The sequence below is a fragment of the Symphalangus syndactylus genome, chromosome 10 (genome assembly GCF_028878055.3).
Source record: "Symphalangus syndactylus isolate Jambi chromosome 10, NHGRI_mSymSyn1-v2.1_pri, whole genome shotgun sequence".
Lineage (NCBI taxonomy): Eukaryota > Metazoa > Chordata > Mammalia > Primates > Hylobatidae > Symphalangus > Symphalangus syndactylus.
The window spans coordinates 89,451,443-89,471,021 of record NC_072432.2 but is presented as its reverse complement, the minus strand read 5'-3'; the positions used below and the strand labels follow the sequence as shown (position 1 = coordinate 89,471,021).

Genomic DNA, 19,579 nt, shown 5'->3' with positions numbered 1-19,579 from the left:
GTGGCCTAATTTCAAATTATATTCTCATAAATATTTACTATTCTGCCAAGCTATGTAATTTGGATATGTATGTAGATACACCTTAAGGTAACAGATTTAATATGAGCATTCACTTTAATAATTAGCTCTTTAGCTAAGCCTTTAATTTGCAAATGAACCATTATTTGTCTTAAAGAAGATGGCTAATGTCAGTGAGCAAAGTGGTGCTGGTAATGACAGGCTTATGGGGGTTAAGTTCTAACAAAGCCTTAGGGGGCGGGGCTTGTGTCAGTGTTTTAGTATGTTTATTTGGCCAAGGTATGAGAGGTGCATAACTTAAATTTTATATAAAGAGCCTAGTATTCTTTATAGTGGACCCAAAACCAAATTGGTAAACTCAGATAGGTAGGCTCTCGTGTTGTATTTAAAATGAGTGATTTTGCAAAGAGTTTCATTACAGATACCTTATATTTAACTACACTTGTTGGAAAATATTAGTCTAAATATTATGCCTTCAAGTTTTAATTATATACCTGAAAGTTTTTTATTTTCTTTTTTTGTTGTTGTTCATTCACCATCATACTCTGATGTACCTGGAAGTTTTTAAATGAAAAGTTCTTAACAGTTACTAGTAAAGAATTATGAATTTTCTTAAAACCATAGTGTCTTTAGTTTGTACGAGAATTTTAAGGAATTGGAATGTTTTCACTTTTCTAATATTGTTTCCAAATAAGCACCCCCAGTTTCTTAACTTTGTTTAAGAGAAGGTCTCACTCTGTCACCCAGGCTGGATTGCAGTGGCACAGTTATGGCTCACTGTTCCCTCAAACTCCTGGGTTCAAGCAATCCTCTCACTCCAGCCTCCCTGGCAACTGGGGCACGTGCCACCATGCCCGGCTAGTTTTAATTTTTTTTAATTTAGTTTTTTCCTTATTTTGAGACAGACTTGCTCTGTTGCACAGGCTGGAGTACAGTGACACAGTCATGACTCACTGCAGCCTCGATCTCCTGGATTCAAGTAATTCTCCCACCTCAGCCTCCCAAGTAGCTGGGACTACAGGTGTGCGTCACCACATCAGCTGATATTTATTTATTCACTTATTTGTTGTTTGTTTGTAGAAATTGTCTCACTCTGTTGCCCAGGCTGGTCTCAAACTCCTGGGCTCAAGCGATCCTACTGCCTTGGCTTCCCGAGGTGCTGGTATTACAGGTTGAGCCACTGCACCTGGCCCTAGTTTAGCTTTTGAAATGAATTTTTTAGGCAGCTGTTCTGCAGGTCTTTGGTTAAGTTCTAATTCTGCTATTTTGCATTCTAAATTATGCCTAAAATAACTATCATCTTGTCAAAACTGAGGGTATTGACATCATTGGAGCTAATCGTGATGGAGTGTTCATTTAATTAGTATTTATTGTATGCTATGTTCCAGACGGTGCTAGACAGCAAAAATAGATAGGATTCCAGCCTTTATGGTGCTCAGCATGAAAAAGTCATAAATAATTGCCAAGTTTAGAACAATAGTAAATATGACAGATGAAGTCTGACAGTCTATGAGATTGGAGTAGAGGACGGTGCAAGAAGGAATGCTTGGAGAAACTGAGGACATACATCTGAAAGAGTAGGGGTCAATTATATGAGCAGGTAGAGGGTGCCCTTAGATGTGAGGGAACAACCTATATCACTTTATGGAAGAATTATAAGCCCCACAGCTACAACATGGGGAATATTGTTCCATCTTCTAAGATAAGGCTGCAGAAGTAGGTAAGAGCCAAACTACTGGGATCTGAAGTGTGCATTGTGGTATTGATACAGGGTGTCATTCTGTCACCCAGGCTGGAATGCAGTGGCGCCACCACAGCTCACTGCAGCCTCTACCTCCTGGACTCAGGCAGTCCTCCTGTCTTAGCCTCCTGAGTAGCTGGGATCACAAGTGCACACTGCCACCAGGCCTATTTATTTTTATGTAGAGACACACTCTTGTTGCCCAAGCTAGTCTTGAACTCTTGGGCTAAAGCAATCCTCTCACCTCAGCCTCCCAAAGTGTTGGGATTGCAGGCATGAGCCACTGTGCCCGGCCTATGAGTACAGTTTTTAGATGATTATGATTACATTACAGCTCTTGGAAGATTTTTTATAGTCCTAACCATGGCAAAATTGGGGGACTCGGCCAGGTGGGGTGGCTGATGCCTGTAATCCCAGCACTTTGGGAGGCCGGGTAGGGCAGATCACCTGAGGTCAGGAGTTCGAAACTAGCCTGGCCAACATAACGAAACCCAATCTCTACTAAAAATACAACAATTAGCCGGGCATGTTGGCACACCCCGGTAATCCCAGCTGCTTGTAAGGCTGAGACAGGAGAATTGATTGAAACCGGGAGGCATCTTGCAGTGAGCTGAGGTTGTGCCACTGCACTCCAGCCTGGGCAACCAAATGAGACTCCATCTCAAAAAAAGTCTCTTTTCCAAAATGGGGGGACAAAAATAATACTGAACCAGACCCAATCCTTTTTTTTTTTTTTTTTTTTTTTTTTTTTGGTTGAGACAGGGTCTCACTCATCACCCAGGCTGGGCTCAGGTGATCTTCCCACCTCAGCCTCTTGAGTAGCTGGGACCACAGGTGCACACTGTCACCAGCCCTGGGTTTTTTTTTTCTCGTTTGTTTGTTTTGTGGAGACACGCTCTTGTTTTGTTGGCAGGCTGGTCTTGAACTCTAGGGCTCAAGCGATCCACCCGCCTCAGCCTCCCCAAGTGCTGGAATTAGAGTCATGCACTACCCTGCCCATCCTTCAAAACCAATCCTTTTAAATCCAGTAGTTAGTCTGTAGTATAGAGTGGTTTTAATTAAATTAAACTTACAGCCAATTTTGAACGTGACTGTTAGGGACAGGGCTAAACGTTATATCTGCCCCTTTTTTTCCAACTTGATTCTTGTGTCCTTAACCCTATTCATCATTCTCTTTCCCACCTGGACAGTCTCCAAGTCACCACTATTGTGCTAAGCATATGATATCATTCAAGACTTAATGTTTCCAGTCCTCACCAATAAGGTCTCCCACGTACTGTAGATGAATAAAAGCATTGTTTGTCATGACTGTTTATTACCTCCTAAAAATTTTTTTCTTCATTATCAATTTATCATTTTTCCGTGGATCCAAAAAAGACTGATAATTCATGCCTGCTTAAGCAAACCAGTTGTGTCCAGAAGTAATAAATCCATACATATGTCTTGAAGGTTGTGGAATTTGCATGTCTATCAAGCCTTTTCCCATCCCTGGACGGTCGAGGTGGCTCACGCCTGTAATCCCAACACTTTGGGAATCCAAGATGGGTGGATCACTTGAGATCGGGAGTTCGAGACCAGCCTGGCCAACATGGTGAAACCCTGTCTCTAAAAAATTAGCCGGGCATGGTGGCATGTGTCTCAATCCCAGTTACTCTTGATACACTGAGGCATGAGAATTGCTTGAACCCAGGAGACAGAGGTTGCAGTGAGCCGAGATCATGCCATGGCACTCTAGTCTGGGTGACAGAGTAAGACTGTCTCAAAAAAAGGCCTTTTCGCCCACCTTGAAGGAAATTATAGGTGTACATAGCCAGCTCTGCAACTGGTCCTGGTGTATTCAGGCAGGTAATTTTTGTTTGTTTTTGTTTTGTTGTTGAGATGGAGTTTCAATCTTGTCACCCAGGCTGGAGTGCAATGGCGCGATCTTGGCTCACTGCAACCTCTGCCTCCTGGGTTCAGGCGATTCTCCTGCCTCAGCCTCCCGAGTAGTTGGATTACAGGCACATGCCACCATACCCAGCTAATTTTTGTCTTTTTAGTAGAGACAGGGTTTTGCCGTGTTGCTCAGGCTGGTCTTGAACTCCTGACCTCAGGTGATCTGCCTGCCTCAGCCTCCCAAAGTGCTGGGATTACAGGCGTGAGCCACCACACCCAGCCACTAGTTTTTAAATCTAGATGATAAGATGTGTACGCAGGTTTAATTATCTGTTTGGAAATAGTTTCAAATAAAAATAATTTTTAAAAGCTTAAAGGGGACATTGGTTTCCAGTCTGGCATGTGAGAATCTTGGAGGTTGGCACTTCACCCTAACAAGTCAAAAACTGAATAAACTGGCCAGGCACAGTGGCTCATGCCTGTAATCCCAGCACTTTGGAAATCCGAGGCAGGTGGATCATGAGCTCAAGAGATCGAGACCAGCCTGGCCAACATGGTGAAACCCCGTCTCTACTAAAAATAAAAAAAAAATTAGCTGGGCGTGGTGGCGTGCACCTGTAATCCCAGCTACTGGGGAGGCTGAGGCAGGAGAACTGCTTGAACCCGGGATGCAGAGGTTGTAGTGAGCCAGGATCGCGCCACTGCACTCCAGCCTGGTGACAGAGCGAGACTCCTTATCAATAATACTAATAATAATAATAATAATACAAAAGTTAGCTGGATGTGGCGGTGTGCACTTGTAATCCCAACTACTCTGGAGGCTGGGAGGATCACTTGAGCCTGGAAGATGGAGATTGCAGTGAGCCAAGATCCCACCACTGCACTCCAGCCTGGGGGATACAGCAAGACTGTCTCAAAACAACAACAAAAAATCTGCTCTGCAAAAGAGACTGTTGAGAGAATAAAATACAAGCCACAGACTTGGGGCGGGTGGAGGGGGGGAATTGCAAAAGATATATCTGATAAGCGACTGTTACCTAATATATACAAATAACTTAAAAAAAATTTTGTTTTTAATTATCTGGGTGTGGTAATGTGTACCTGTAGTCCCAGCTACTTGGGAGAGTGAGGTGAGAGGATCACTTGAGCCTGGGAGTTTGAGGCTGTGGTCCACTGCAGCCTGGGTGACAGGGCCAGACCCTGTCTCAAAAAAAATTAAAAAGTGAACCAAAGACTTTAACAAACATCTTGCCAAAAAAGACATATTGTATGGAAAATAAGGATCTGAAAAAGGTGCTCCATATTGTATGTCATCAGGAAAATGCAAATTAAAACAAGAAACCTCTACACCTAATGAAAATAGCTATAATTCAGAACACTGACACCACCAAATGCTAGCAGAATGTGGAGCAACGTGACTTCTCATTTATTGCTGGTGGGAATGCAAAATGGTACAGCCACTTTGGAAGACCATTTGACACTTCTCCACAAAACTAAACATATCACCATGGGATCTAACCATCAAATTCCTTAGTATTTACCCAAAGGAGTTGAAAATATGTTCACACAAAAACCTGTACATGGATGTTTATAGCAGCTTTATTCAAAATTATCAAAACTGAGAAGCAACATTCAGTAGGTGAATGGATCAATAAACTGTGGTACATCCGGTTAGTGTTATTCAGCACTAACAAGAAATGAGCTATCAAGCCATGAAGACATGGAAAAAATTTAAATGCATATTATGAAGTGAATGAGGCCAATCTAAAAAGGCTACATGCTGTATGATTCCAAGTTATGACATTCTGGAACAGATAAAACTACAGAGACAGCAAAAAGAGCCGGGATTGCCAAAGGTGAAGAGCAAGGGATGGATGAATGGGTGGAACATAGAGGATTTTCAAGGCAGTGAAACTATATATGATACTATAATGGTGGATACATGTTGGACCATTAGACACTGGTCCAAACCCATAGAATGTCCAGCACCAAAAGTGAAGGCTAATGTCAGCTATGTTATTTGAATGATAATGATGTGTCAGTGTAGGTTCATCAGGCCAGGCAAGGTGGCTCACGCCTGCAATCATGCCTGACCAGCCTGGGCAACATGGTGAAACCCTGTCTCTACAAAAAATTTAGCCAGGGCCTGGTGCGGTGGCTCACATCTGTAATCCCAGCACTTTGGGAGGCCGAGGTGAGGGGATCACTTGAGGCCAGGAGTTCGAGACCGGCCTGGCCAATATGGCAAACCCTGTCTCTGCTAAAAATACAACAATTGGCCCTGTGCAGTGGCTCACACCTGTAATCCCAGTACTTTAGGAGGCCAAGGCAGGTGGATCACTTGAGGTCAGGAGTTCGAGACCAGCCTGGCCAACCTGGTGAAACCCCATCTCTACTAAAAATACAAAAATTAGCTGGGCGTGGTGATGGGCGCCTGTAATTCCAGCTGCTCAGGAGGCTGAGGCAGGAGAATCACCTGAGCCTGGGAAGTGGAGGTTGCAGTGAGCTGAGATCGAGCCACTGCACTCCAGCCTGGGCGACAGGGAGAGACTCGATCTCAAAAAAAATAAAAATAAAAAAATTAGCTGGGCATGGTGGCTTGTGCCTGTAGTCTCAGCTACTTGGGAGGCTGAGGCAGGAGGATTGCTTGAGCCAGCGAGGTCGAGGCTGTAGTGAACCCTGATCACGCCACTGCACTCCAGCCTGGGGGACGGAGAGACACTGTCTTAAAAAAAAATGTAGGGGCCGGGCGCGGTGGCTCACGCTTGTAATCCCAGCACTTTGGGAGGCCGAGGCGGGCGGATCACGAGGTCAGGAGATCGAGACCACGGTGAAACCCCGTCTCTACTAAAAAATACAAAAAATTAGCCGGGCGTGGTGGCGGCGCCTGTAGTCCCGGCTACTCGGAGAGGCTGAGGCAGGAGAATGGCGTGAACCCGGGAGGCGGAGCTTGCAGTGAGCCGAGATCGCGCCACTGCACTCCAGCCTCGGTGACAGAGCGAGACTCCGTCTCAAAAACAAACAAACAAACAAAAACAACAACAACAACAAAATGTAGGTCCATCATTTGTAATAAATGTACCACTCTGCTGGAGGATGTTCATGATAAATGTCACATAGGTGAGATGTCTGAAAAGTCCATTGGATTGCACAATTAGGTGGTTACTGGTAACCATTACCAAACTGATTCACTAGAGTGTGAGTGGAAGCCTGATTATGTACGGTTGAAAAAAGGTTAGAAAATAAGCAGAGGGAAGCCAGAGGCCTATTTTAAATGTTCAGTGATAGAGCTGCATTCAAGTGTGTAATCAATTTTCTTTTTTTGTTTGTTTTTTTTTTTCCAAGTCTTAGATATCTTTCAGTGCTCCACATGCTCAGAGAAACTTCTCTAGTAACAAACTATGGAAATGATCCCTGAAAGTATAGTCTTTTTATGCTTTTTTTCTTTTCTTTTCTTTTTTTTTTTTTTTTTTTTTGAGATAGGGTCTCACTCTGTCACCCAGGCTGCAGTGCGGTGGCACTATCACGACTCACTGCAGCCTTAACCTCCTCGTTTGGGCTCAGGTGATCCTCCCACCTCAACTTGCATTTTTTTAGAGCCGGGGTTTAGCCATGTTGACCAAACTGGTCTGAAACTCCTCGGCTCAAGTGGTCCACCAGCCTCAGCCTCCCAAAGTGCTGGGATTACAGACATAAGCCACCGCACCCGACCGAAAGTATAGTCTTTGTAATCCATCTTCTTAGCCTAACCCTGTCTCTCCATCTCTCCTCTTCTCTCCAATTTATCCCTCTTATGCCCAGTCTGTTAGTTGTGTGTTGGCTTGTTTCTTAAGTGAGATCTCTCCATGTGACAGGAAAGACTGGCGAGTAGCAGTCATATGTTCACACAGTCCTTGCAGACACTTCCAGATAAGGAAATAATTCTCTTCCCCAGTGTCCATATAGCAAATCTCTTCACAGGACAGATTACCTTCAGCAGTTCCAGGCTTTTATGATGATCATAGCTGTGAGCTCCAGAGATTAAGAGACATAATACTCCTAGCATCTATATATCAAAATTTAGGGATCGTGTATCTGTTATTGGTAAAATCATATTTTCTTTATTTCTGATGAGGTTTTTTTTTTTTGAGACACAGTCTTGCTCTGTCGCCCAGGCTGGAGTACAATGGCGGATCTCGGTTCACTGCAACCTCTACCTCCCAGGTTCACGCCATTCTCCTGCCTCAGCCTCCCGAGTAGCTGGGACTACAGGTGCCCACCACCACATCTGGCTAATTTTTTTAAGTACGGACGGGGTTTCACCATGTTAGCCAGGATGGTCTCGATCTCCTGACATCGTGATCCACCCGCCTCGGCCTCCCAAAATGCTGGGATTACAGGCGTGAGCCACCGTGCCCGGCCTGTGTTTTGTTTTTTTAATTTATTTTGTTTATTTTTTTTGAGACAGTCTTGCTCTGGTGCCCAGGCTGGAGTGCATTGGCACAATCTTGGCTCACTACAACCTTCACCTCCCGGGTTCAAGCGGTTCTCCTGCCTCAGCCTCCTAAGTAGCTGGGACTACAGGCTCCTGCCGCCACACTTGGCTAAGTTTTTTTGTAATTGTTAGTAGAGATGAGGTTTCACTACGTTGGCCAGGCTAGTCTCGAACTCCTGACCTTGTGATCCACCCGCCTCGGCCTCCCACAGTGCTGGGATTACAGGCATGAGTCACTGCGCCAGGCCTCTGATGAGTTTTTAAATCTTTTTATATATGTTTGTTAGCCATGTATTATTTCTTACTTATTTTTCCATGAGATTGTCAGTTTTTGTTTACTGGCAAGCCTCTATATATTCTGAATATTTTGCTATCTGTTAAATATACTAAAAAAAAATTCTTGCCTGTAATTTCTTTAACTTGTATATAGGGTCTGGTATTTTCTTCTAATACTGTAATAATTTTGGTTTTTGAATTTTAGCTTTTTTTTTTTTTTTTTGAGATGGTGTCTTACTCTGTCACTCAGGCTGGCGTGCAGTGGCGTGATCTCAGCTTACTACAACCTCTGTCTCCTGGGTTCAAGTGGTTCTCCTGCCTCAGCCTCCTGAGCAGCTGGGATTACAGGTGCCTACCACTGTGCCCAGCTAATTTTTGTACTTTTAGTAGAGATGAGGTTTCGCCATGCTGGTCAGGCTGGTCTCGAACTCCTGACCTCAAGTGATCAGCCCGCCTCCGCCCCCCAAAGTACTGAGATTATAGGCTTGATTCACCATGCCTAGCCTGAATTTTAGCTTTTAAATATATTCAGTTTATTTTGGTGCATTATTTTTTTCTGAATAGTCATTTGTTCCAAAACCATTATCGAAAACTGTATCCTTTCTCTCTGACTTGAGGTGCCACCTTTATCACAAAGGAAACTCCCAGTTATTCCTGCGTTATTGTATCTTCACTGTTTATCCAATTCCTTTTATCAACTCTATGCCTATCCTAATAGCTTTCTGCCTTAAATTCTACATCTTTTTTGTGTGTGTATTTTGATGTTTGAATGAGGAAGTTGTTCCTATGACTATTCTCCTGGCCACTCCTGTGAAGTATTTTCTTCAATGTGGATTTTAGAATCACCTATTGAATTTTGTTAAGAAGTATTCTGTTAGGATTTTTATGAATATTGCATTGAACTTTTTTTTTTTTTTTGAGATGGAGTCTCACTCTGTTGCCCAGGCTGGAGTACAGTGGTGTGATCTCAGCTCGCTGCAACCTCCGCCTCTCAGGTTCAAGCTATTCTCCTACCTCAGCCTCCCAAGTAGCTGAGATCACAGGTGTGCACCACTATGCCTGGCTAGTTTTTGTATTTTTAGTAGAGATGGGGTTTTGCCATGTTGGCCAGGCTGATCTGGAAGTCCTGACCTCAGGTGATCGACCTACCTCAGCCTCCCAAAGTGCTGCGTTTACAGGCATGAGCCACTGTGCCCTACCTGCATTGCACTTATGGGAAGTTTTTTTTTTTTTTTTTTCCTTTTGAGACAAAGTTTCACGCTTGTTGCCCAGGCTGGAGTGCAATGGCAAGATCTCGGCTCACTGCAACCTCTGCCTCCCGGGTTCAAGTGATTCTTCTGCCTCAGCCTCCTGAGTAGCTGGAATTACAGGCCTGTGCCACCACACCTGGCTAATTTTGTATTTTTAGAAGAGACAGGGTTTCTCCATGTTGGTCAGGCTGGTCTGGAACTCCCGACCTCAGATGATCTGCCTGCCTCAGCTTTCCACTGTGCCCGGCCATGGAAATTATAGGACAACTGGCTTGATAAAATACTGAGCCTTGCCACTAAAAAACATGCATGTTTATATTACCATTCATCATTCAGACTTAATTTTTATGTACATTAATAACCCTTCCCTTCTGATTTCTTGGTTTTTAGACTTGTAGCTTTTTAATATGTCTTGATATCAGGTCAGGCAAAGCCCCCTTGTCCATCTTTAATTTTTGACTTTCTTTGAACATTTCATCTTCTGTTTGAACTTTAGAATCAGCTTGTCAAGTTACAATTTTTAAAAATTACAATGAGGCCGGGCGTGGTGGCTCATGCCTGTAATCCCAGCACTTTGGGAGGCCAAGGTAGGTGGATCACCTGAGGTCAGGAGTTCAAGACCAGCCTGGCCAACATAGTGAAACCCCATCTCTACTAAAAGTACAAAAATTAGCCAGGAGTGGTGGTGTGCCGAGACCAGCTCGGTCGGGGAGACCCTAACCCAGTGGCACTAGAGGAATTAAAGCCACACACACAGAAATATAGAAGTGTGAAGTGGGAAATCAGGGGTCTCACAGTCTTCAGAGCTGAGAGTCCCAAACAGAGATTTACCCACATATTTATTAACAGCAAGCCAGTCATTAGCATTTTTTCTATAGATATTAAATCAGCTAAAAGTATCCCTTATGGGAAATGAAGGGATGGGCCAAATTAAAGGAATAGGTTGGGCTAGTTAACTGCAGCAGGAGCATGTCCTTAAGGCACAGATTGCTCATGCTATTGTTTGTGGCTTAAGAATGCCTTTAAGTGGTTTTCCGCCCTGGGTGGGCCAGGTGTTCCTCCTGTAAACCCACAACCTTCCAGGGTGGGCGCTAGGGCCATTATGAACATGTCACAGTGCTGCAGAGATTTTGTTTATGGCCAGTTTTGGGGCCAGCTTTTGGCCAGATTTTGGCGGGCTTGCTCCCAACATGTCCCCCTTCTTTGATTTGCAAATTGATAAAAGCAAAGGCAGCTTTGTCACAGTGAGCTACTTCTCTCAGGAGTCAGGATCCACAACTGCAGACTATACAAAGACAAACAACACAGATTAAAAGCACAATCATCATTGAAATTACAGAGCTTCCAAGTGTTTTTCTCCATTTTCAGCTCCTTTAAGTGCTCCAGTTCCTGACATTAAGGTCAGGTATGCCTGGGATGCTTTAAATATTTGTTCTTTTAATTTTGCAATATCCAAAGACAAGTTTGTAGAGTGTCCTTCTAGTTTTTTTATTCTTTCTTAAATTTTGATCTTATTAAGAGCTATTAATAGTTTCCACAAATCCTTTTTTTTTTTCCCACAAATCCTTAATGTTTAGCTCCTACAGTGGGCCATATCGTTTGAGGTTGAGGTGTCTCTATACCACCATGATTCCAGATAACAGGAACTCTTGCTGTACTTCTTATCATTTCTACCATCTAACCGTTTTGTTCAGACCAGCTGAACATAGTGTGGCCATGGCCCGCAGACTGAGAGGTGCAATTCAAGCTAAACATCCCCTTAGGGGACCAATTAATAATGATTCCATAGGAATCATTGTGCAGCACCTCTACCTGTTCTGCAAAGCAATCTTCCTAAACAGGTACGTTCATTTTTTCTGGTCAGGTTCAATTTTGTTTACAAATAGGTTTTTGGGGGCAGTATGACTCAATTATAAGAACAGATTTATTATGGTCAATACTGAGATCAGAAAGCATGTGTAACTGTGTCATAGAGTGATTAAATCTAGGCATTATTGCCAGCCAAGGTTGATAAATATGCCCAATAAGTATAATTGTTCTCTGTGTCAGCCCTTGTTGAAGGAATACTCCACGGCAGTGGTGATAACGGCTATCATAGCTACCATTAAATTATTCATTGTGACTGGTTGTCCCGCTTTCCTCAGGTTTTCTTCCGCCATCTGTGACAGCTTCTTGATCTGTCCCCAGGTGGGTGGCTGTGTTAAACAGGTATTGCTCGTGACAGTTGGGGTCCTCCTCAGCGTCAGTCTTGACATGGCTGCAACCGGGGCATCCTCAGGATCCTCCCGGAATCTCTTCCTCAGCATCTGGCTCATGATAAGCTTTCAGGTGTCTTGCTGGTATCCAAATCGGCTGTTGATTTTGGCCTGGAGAAATACAAGCATAACCTCTACCCCAAGTTATTATTTTACCTATTTCCCAACTTTTTGTCATTGGCTCTCTCCACCAAATCAGTTGTTCTGCTTCTGCCTTTGCAGCTGGTTTCTGTAGATGCTGTTCAGCTGCTGATAACATTTGTCATTTGGGCAGGCTCAAAAAATTTAAAGTTAATAATGCTAGGTTCAGTTGCATCTGTGGGGTTCCATATTCTCTATCTCCCCATTTCTGCCTTTGCAACTGCTGTTTTAGGGAGAGATTCATTCTTTCCACTATGGCTTGTCCTTGAGAATTGTATAGGATACCAGTAATGTGTTTAATAATCCACACAGAGAAAAATGTAGCTAGAGCTTGGCTACTATAGCTGGAATGCCCATCACTGCAAAACACTGCAAAAAGTGACATTTAACACGGGCAGAAGTCTCTCCTGATTGGCATGTAGCCCAGACACAGTGAGAAAAGGTGTCCACACATACATGTACATAAGCTAGTCTCCCAAACAAGGGAACGCGTGTGACATCCACTTGCCAAAGAGAGTTAGGTTCCAGCCCTCGAGGGTTAACTCCTCCTGGAAAAGGTGAGGAATGTACCATTTGGCAAGTTGGGCGTCGCTGGATAATAGCTTTAGCCTCTTTCCAGGTAATGCTGTATCTGCGTTTGAGACCAGAGGCATTAACATGGGTTGAATTGTGAAAATGTCTAGCATTAGATATTGCAATGGCAACTAGGGGATCAGCCATTTGATTCCCTTCAGTCAAAGGTCCTGGAAGAGGTGTATGAGCCCTAATGTGAGTGATGTAAAAAGGGTGCATTTTACTTCTGACTGCTGTTTGCAATTGGGTAAATAAAGTCATCAGTTGTTCATCTGTATGAAATCATAACTGAGCATTTTCAATTAACTGTGTGAAATGAACCATGTATGAAGAATCAGAAATCACATTAATAGGCATATCAAAAGCAGTCAATATCTCAATTACAGCTACAAGCTCCGCTTTTTGAGCTGAAGTATAGGACGTCTGGAAAACTACTTTTTGAGCCAAAATAAAAAGCTTTATCATTACTAGACCCATCTGTAAAAACATTGTCAGCACCTTCAATTGGTTTAAATTTAGTTATTTTAGGGAGAATCCAATTAGTTAATTTCAAAAACTGAAACAGCTTCGTTTTAGGAAAATGATTATTGAGAATACCCACAAAGTCAGCTAAATGGGCTTGCCAAGTAAGACTATTTATAAAAGCTTGCTGTATTTGTGCCTTCGTGAGAGGGACAATAATTTTTCCAGGATCATATCCATGTAATTTAACAATCCGAGTTCTCCCAATCCCTATCATTGTAGCGATTTGATCTAAATAAGGAGTTGGAGTCCGTGAATCCGCATGTGGAAGAAAAAGCCACTCTACTAAGTCCTGTTCTTGGACAGTAACACCAGCAGGTGAATGCAGAGTTGAAAAAATTAGCAAATCGAGAGTCTTCTCTGGATCTATTCCATGTATTTGAGCTTTATGGACTTGCTTCTTAATTAGTTGTAACACTGCCTCTGCCTCCTTTGTTAATTGCCGAGGGCTAGTGAGACTAGGATTTCCTCTAAGGATGGAAAACAGATTACTCATGGCATAGGTAGGAATGCCTAGAGCAGATCGTATCCAATTAATGTCCGCTTGTAATTTTTGAAAGTCATTTAATGTTTTTAGTTGATCCCTATGTATGGTTACTTTCTGTTGCACAATGGTAGTGTCATTTACTTGGGTCCCCAAGTAGGAGCAGGGAGTAGTAGTCTGAATTTTGTCAGGAGCTATAATTAAACCAGTGCGAGAAATCGAATTTTGCAAGTGATCGTCACATTGGAGTAATATTTCTCGAGTGGGGGCAGCACAAAGTATATCATCCATATAGTGAATAATGTAACACTGTGAAAATTTTTTACGACTAGGTTCAATTGCTTGCCCCACATACATCTGGCAAATTGTGGGACTGTTTGATATGCCCTGTGGCAACACTTTCCAGTGATAACGCTTAGCAGGCTGCAGGTTGTTTACTACAGGAATTGTAAATGCAAACCATTCAGTCTCGCTCAGCTAAAGGCATAGTAAGGAAACAGTCTTTTAAATCTATGACTATTAAAGGCCAATTTTTTGGAATTACAGCAGAAGGCAATCCTGGCTGTAATGCCCCCATAGGTTGTATAACTGAATTGACGGCTCTTAAGTCAGTTAATATTCTCCATTTACCTGATTTTTTCTTAATTACAAAAACTGGAGAATTCCAAGGAGAAAATGTTGGAGCTATGTGCCCATTTTCTAATTGTTCAGTAGCCTAATTTATCTAAAGTCTCCGGTTTTGCTTTACTTAGCGGCCATTGTTCTATTCAAATTGGCTTATCTGTTAACTGTTTTAAAGGTTTAGGTTCTGGAGGCTTAACAATGGCCGCCATCAAAAATTACTTCCTGATCTTTGGCGGGAACTTTTTTTTCTGCTTGAAGCAGTTCTTTCAAACCTTGCAAATTTTTTTCTCGTCCCATACCAGGGACATACCCCATTTCATGAATCATATGTTGACTTTGAGGGCTATATAATTGTTCTGGAATTAGAACTTGTGCTCCCCATTGTTGTAATAAATCTCTTCCCCATGAGTTTATAGGTACAGAAGTTATAATTGGTTGAATAGTCCCAGGTTGTCCATTGGGCCCTTCACAATGCAAAATATAACTACTTTGATATACTTCAGCGGCTTTACCAGCTCCAACTATGTTAAATTGAGTGGGTTGAATTGGCCATGCAGACAGCCAGTGCTGTAGAGAAATGATTGAAAAGTCCGTTCCTGTATCTACCAAACCTTTAAATTTATTTCCCTGAATAGTTATTTCACAGGTAGGATATTTATCAATTTGATTTACCCAATAAGCTGCTTTGCCTTGTTTATTTGTGCTTCCAAATCCTCCTGTTTGTTTAATTTCACTTTTTCCTATTCCCACATACGGCACAGTCAGGAGCTGTGCTATGCGCTCTCCTGGCTCTGCTTTCCAGGGAACAGAAGTAGATATAACAATTGGAATTTCCCCATTGTAATCTAAATCAATGACTCCTGTATGTATTTGTACGCCTTTTAAACCTAAACTAGACCTTCCTAGAAGTAATCCTATTGTCCCCGCTGGCAAGGGTCCACACATTCCTGTTGGGACCTTTTGCGGGGGTTCCCCAGGCAGAAGGCTCACAGTTTTTGTGCAGCATAAATCTACTGCAGCACTACCAGCTGTGGCGGGGGACAGACATTGTACAGGGGTGAGGGAATGGCCTGAGCTGAAAATGCCCTGGTTTAGAACGGGGCCCAGGACGGGCCCCTCATGGCGTTTCCCAAAATCGAGTTCCCATCTTTATCAAACTTAGAGTGACACAGAGTAGTCCAGTGTTTTACTTTTTTACACTTTGGACATATTTCAGGCTCAGCAATTTTCTTTTTTCCCTTATCTGGCAGCCTGACTTGCTGATTTTTTTCTACATTCTTTTTCAGTATGACCATGCTTCCCACAGTTAAAACAATCTCCAGGAAATGGAGTATTTCTTTTATCCACTCTCAGTTCTGCCATTGCCTGTGCCAACAAAGTAGCTTTATGCAGATTACCTCTGATACCATCACAGGCCTTGATATAATCAACTAAATGTGCTTTCCCTCTAATAGGTCGCAGAGCAGCCTGGCAATCAGGATTAGCATTGTCGAAAGCTAATAACTGCAACACCATATCCTGAGCAGCCGAATCTGCAATCATCTTTTTAAGAGACTCCTGTAACCAAGCTATACAATCAACATATGGTTCTCTTGGTTCCTGTTTTATAGCACTAAAGGAAGGGTATTGTTCCCCACTTGAAGTGATTTTTTTCCCAAGCTCTAATGCACACTCTGCTAAGCTGTTCTATGGCATCATCCTGCATGACCACTTGTGCATCTAAACCAGCCCAGCCACCAACCCCCAAAAGTTGAGGTTGGGCCTGGGCATTGCAAGCAGCCTGAATGGAAGCTTCATCTGCCCACCAAGTTTTAAATTGTAAGAACTGAGCAGGAGTTAGACAAGCTCGAGTAAGAGCGTCCCAGTCAGTAGGTATCATCCTACTGGAAACAGCAACATTCTTTAACAGTCCCATTACAAAAGGAGAACCTGGTCCATACTGATTTATAGCTTGTTTAAATTCTTTGAGTAATTTAAAAGGAAAAGGCTCAAATGTAGCTGTAATATTTCCCTGTTGATCTGGGAGGTGTGTTCTAACACGGAACTGCCAAGCCTCTAAATCACCCTCTCGTCTAGCTTGCTGAATTCCTGCCTGAATAGAACTAAGAGTGGTTGCTCAAGGCGCTGCTCGAACAGTCACTGGGGCAACTACTTTTTGCCCAATGTCCTCCGGAAAAGAAAGATCCGGAGGGACTTTTTCTTCAAAATAATAATGAGGGGGTGCAGAAGGGTAGGGATGAACCTCTCGCTCCTTTTTCGCTTTAGCTTTAGCTGGCACATAAACATGCTCTGTAACCTCTTCTGTTACTTTGCTATACTCTCCTTCCTCCTCCTCATCAGTGTGAAAAAGTTCCAAGGTGGAATGAACCAGACCCCAAACTTGTCCCATTGTTACCCTGACGCTTCCGAGCTCCCCTTCTTACTCACCATGGGGATTGCTTTAAGAGTACTCGGGTGTCCTCCAGCTAGTTTTCCATTCCAACTGTCACTCCGGCGACACTTCGACTTGGATGTGAGGCCCCACGTTGGGCGCCACTTGCCGAGACCAGCTCGGTCGGGGACACCCTAACCTAGTGGCACTAGAAGAATTAAAGACACACACACAGAAATATAGAGGTGTGAAGTGGGAAATCAGGGGTCTCACAGCCTTCAGAGCTGAGAGCCCCAAACAGAGATTTACCCACGTATTTATTAACAGCAAGCCAGTCATTAGCATTGTTTTATTTCTATAGATATTAAATTAACTAAAAGTATCCCTTATGGGAAATGAAGGGATGGGCTGAATTAAAGGAACAGGTTGGGCTAATTAACTGCAGCAGGAGCATGTCCCTAAAGCACAGACCGCTCATGCTATTGTTTGAGGCCTAAGAATGCCTTTAAGCGGTTTTCTGCCCTGCATGGGTCAGGTGTTCCTTGCCCTCATTCCTGTGGGCGTTCCACCTTCTGGCGTGGATGTTAGGGCCATTATGTACATGTTACAGTGCTGCAGAGATTTTGTTTATGGCCAGTTTTGGGGCCAGTTTTTGGCCAGATCTGGGGGGAAGCTTGCTCCCAACAGTGGTGCACATCTGTAGTCCCAGCTACTTGGGAGACTGAGGCAGGAGAATCATTTGAACCTGGGAGGCAGAGGTTGCAGTGAGCCGAGATTGCACCACTGCACTCCAGCCTGGGCAACAGAGTGAGACTCTGTCTCAAAAAAAAAAAAATTAGCTGGGTGCAGTGGTGCCTGCAGTCCCAGCTATTAGGGAGGCTGAGGCAGGATAATTGCTTGAACCTAACCTGGGAGGCAGAGGTTGCAGTGAGCCGAGATCGCGCCACTGCACTCCAGCCTGATTGAGGCCTCATTATGAGATGTGATACATTTTTTTTTTTTTTTTGAGACGGAGTCTTGCTCTGTCGCCCAGGCTGGCATGCAGTGGCATGATCTCGGCTCACTGCCAGCTCTGCCTCCTGGGTTCATGCCAATCTCCTGCCTCAGCCTCCTGAGTAGCTGGGACTACAGGCGCCCACTACCACACCCGGCTAATTTTTTTGTGTTTTTTAGTAGAGACGGGGTTTCACTGTGTTAGCCAGGATGTTCTTGATCTCCTGACCTCGTGATCCACCTGCCTTGGCCTCCCAAAGCGCTGGGATTACAGGTGTGAGCCACTGTCCCTTGCTGACATTTGATAAATATTGCATTGATTTTTACTGATTAAGTTTTAAAGTACTGATACCTTCTTGATATTGAGTCTTCTAGAAATGGGTAATTATTCATTTAGGTATTCTTTTTCTGTTTGTTTTTCAGCTAGGTCTTCTTTTAGATCAGTTACTATTAGAAGTTTTTTTTTTTCATATAGGTCTGTACATTTCTTGCTAGGGATATTCCTATTTATGTTATGTTTTGTTATAACTATGAATGGATTTCGCCTTTCTTTCTTTCTTTTTTTTTTTTTTTGAGACGGAGTCTTGCTCTGTCACCCAGGCTGGAGTGCAGTGGCGCGATCTCAGCTCACTGGTAGCTCTGCCTCCCGGGTTCACGCCATTCTCCTGCCTCAGCCTCCCGAGTAGCTGGGACTACAGGCGCCAGCCGACACGTCCGGCTAATTTTTTTTTGTATTTTTTAGTACAGATGGGGTTTCACCGTGTTAGCCAGTATGGTCTCGATCTCCTGACCTCGTGATCTGCCCGCCTCGGCCTCCCAAAGTGCTGGGATTACAGGCGTGAGCCACCATGCCTGGCCGATTTCACCTTTCAGTGGCAATTACTATAAGACAAGAAAGTTATTTATTTTTATATATTTACCTAATTTTAAGCTACCTTATACAACTCTCATTAATATTCTGTTAGAACTAGAATTTAAACTCTATGTGAATATGGACCTTATTTAAACACTGTATCCCTAGCACCTAGACAATGCCTAACATATCACATTAACTTAATATATATTTTATTTATATTTTTTGTTTATTTATTTTTTTTGAGACAGACTCTTGCTCTGTCACCCAGGCTGGAGTGTAGTGGTGTGATCTTGGCTCACTGCAACCTCTGCCTCCCAGGTTCAAGCAATTCTCTGTCTCAGCTTCCCAAGTAGCTGGGATTACAGGCACCCGCCACCATGCCTAGCTAATTTTTGTATTTTTAGTATAGATGGGGTTTTTACCATGTTGGCTAGGCTGGTCTTGAACTCCTGACCTTGTGATCTGCCCGCCTTGGCCTCCCAAAGTGCTGGGATTACAGGTTTGAGCCACTGAGACTGGCCATTAATATTTATTTTGGCCGGGCGCGGTGGCTCAAGCCTGTAATCCCAGCACTTTGGGAGGCCGAGGTGGGCGGATCACGAGGTCAGGAGATCGAGACCATCCTGGCTAACACAGTGAAACCCCATCTCTACTAAAAATACAAAAAATTAGCTGGACGTGTTGGCAGGCGCCTGTAGTCCCAGCTACTCGGGAGGCTGAGGCAGGAGAATGGCATGAACCCGGGAGGCGGAGCTTGCAGTGAGCCGAGATCGCGCCATTGCACTCCCGCCTGGGAGACAGAGCAAGACTCCGTCTCAAAAAAAAAAAAAAAAAAAATTTATTTTAATGAATGAATGATGGTATTTTAGTTGATTCTGTTGCATTTTCTGGGTAGACAATTTTTCCAAATTTTCAACTATTGTAATCATGAGACTTGGTAGATTGCTCTGAAATTCATGTTCTGGAGTACTCTTTCTCCTATGTATACATCAATATTAGATAAAATAGAAAAAGGTAAAGTTACAAAGCTATGACATGCAGAAACAAGAACTATTTCTTTGTACTTAAAACAGTGTTTAGAGGCTGGGCAGGGTGGTTCATATTGGTAATCCTAGCACTTTGAGAG

The 19,579-nt window shown here is 43.4% G+C and overlaps 1 pseudogene; it reads right to left on the bottom strand.

Annotated features, from left to right (window-relative positions):
• Nucleotides 1-6,973: 6,973 nt before the first annotated feature.
• On the bottom strand, nt 6,974-7,064 carry LOC129492467 (uncharacterized; annotated as a pseudogene).
• Nucleotides 7,065-19,579: the final 12,515 nt, after the last annotated feature.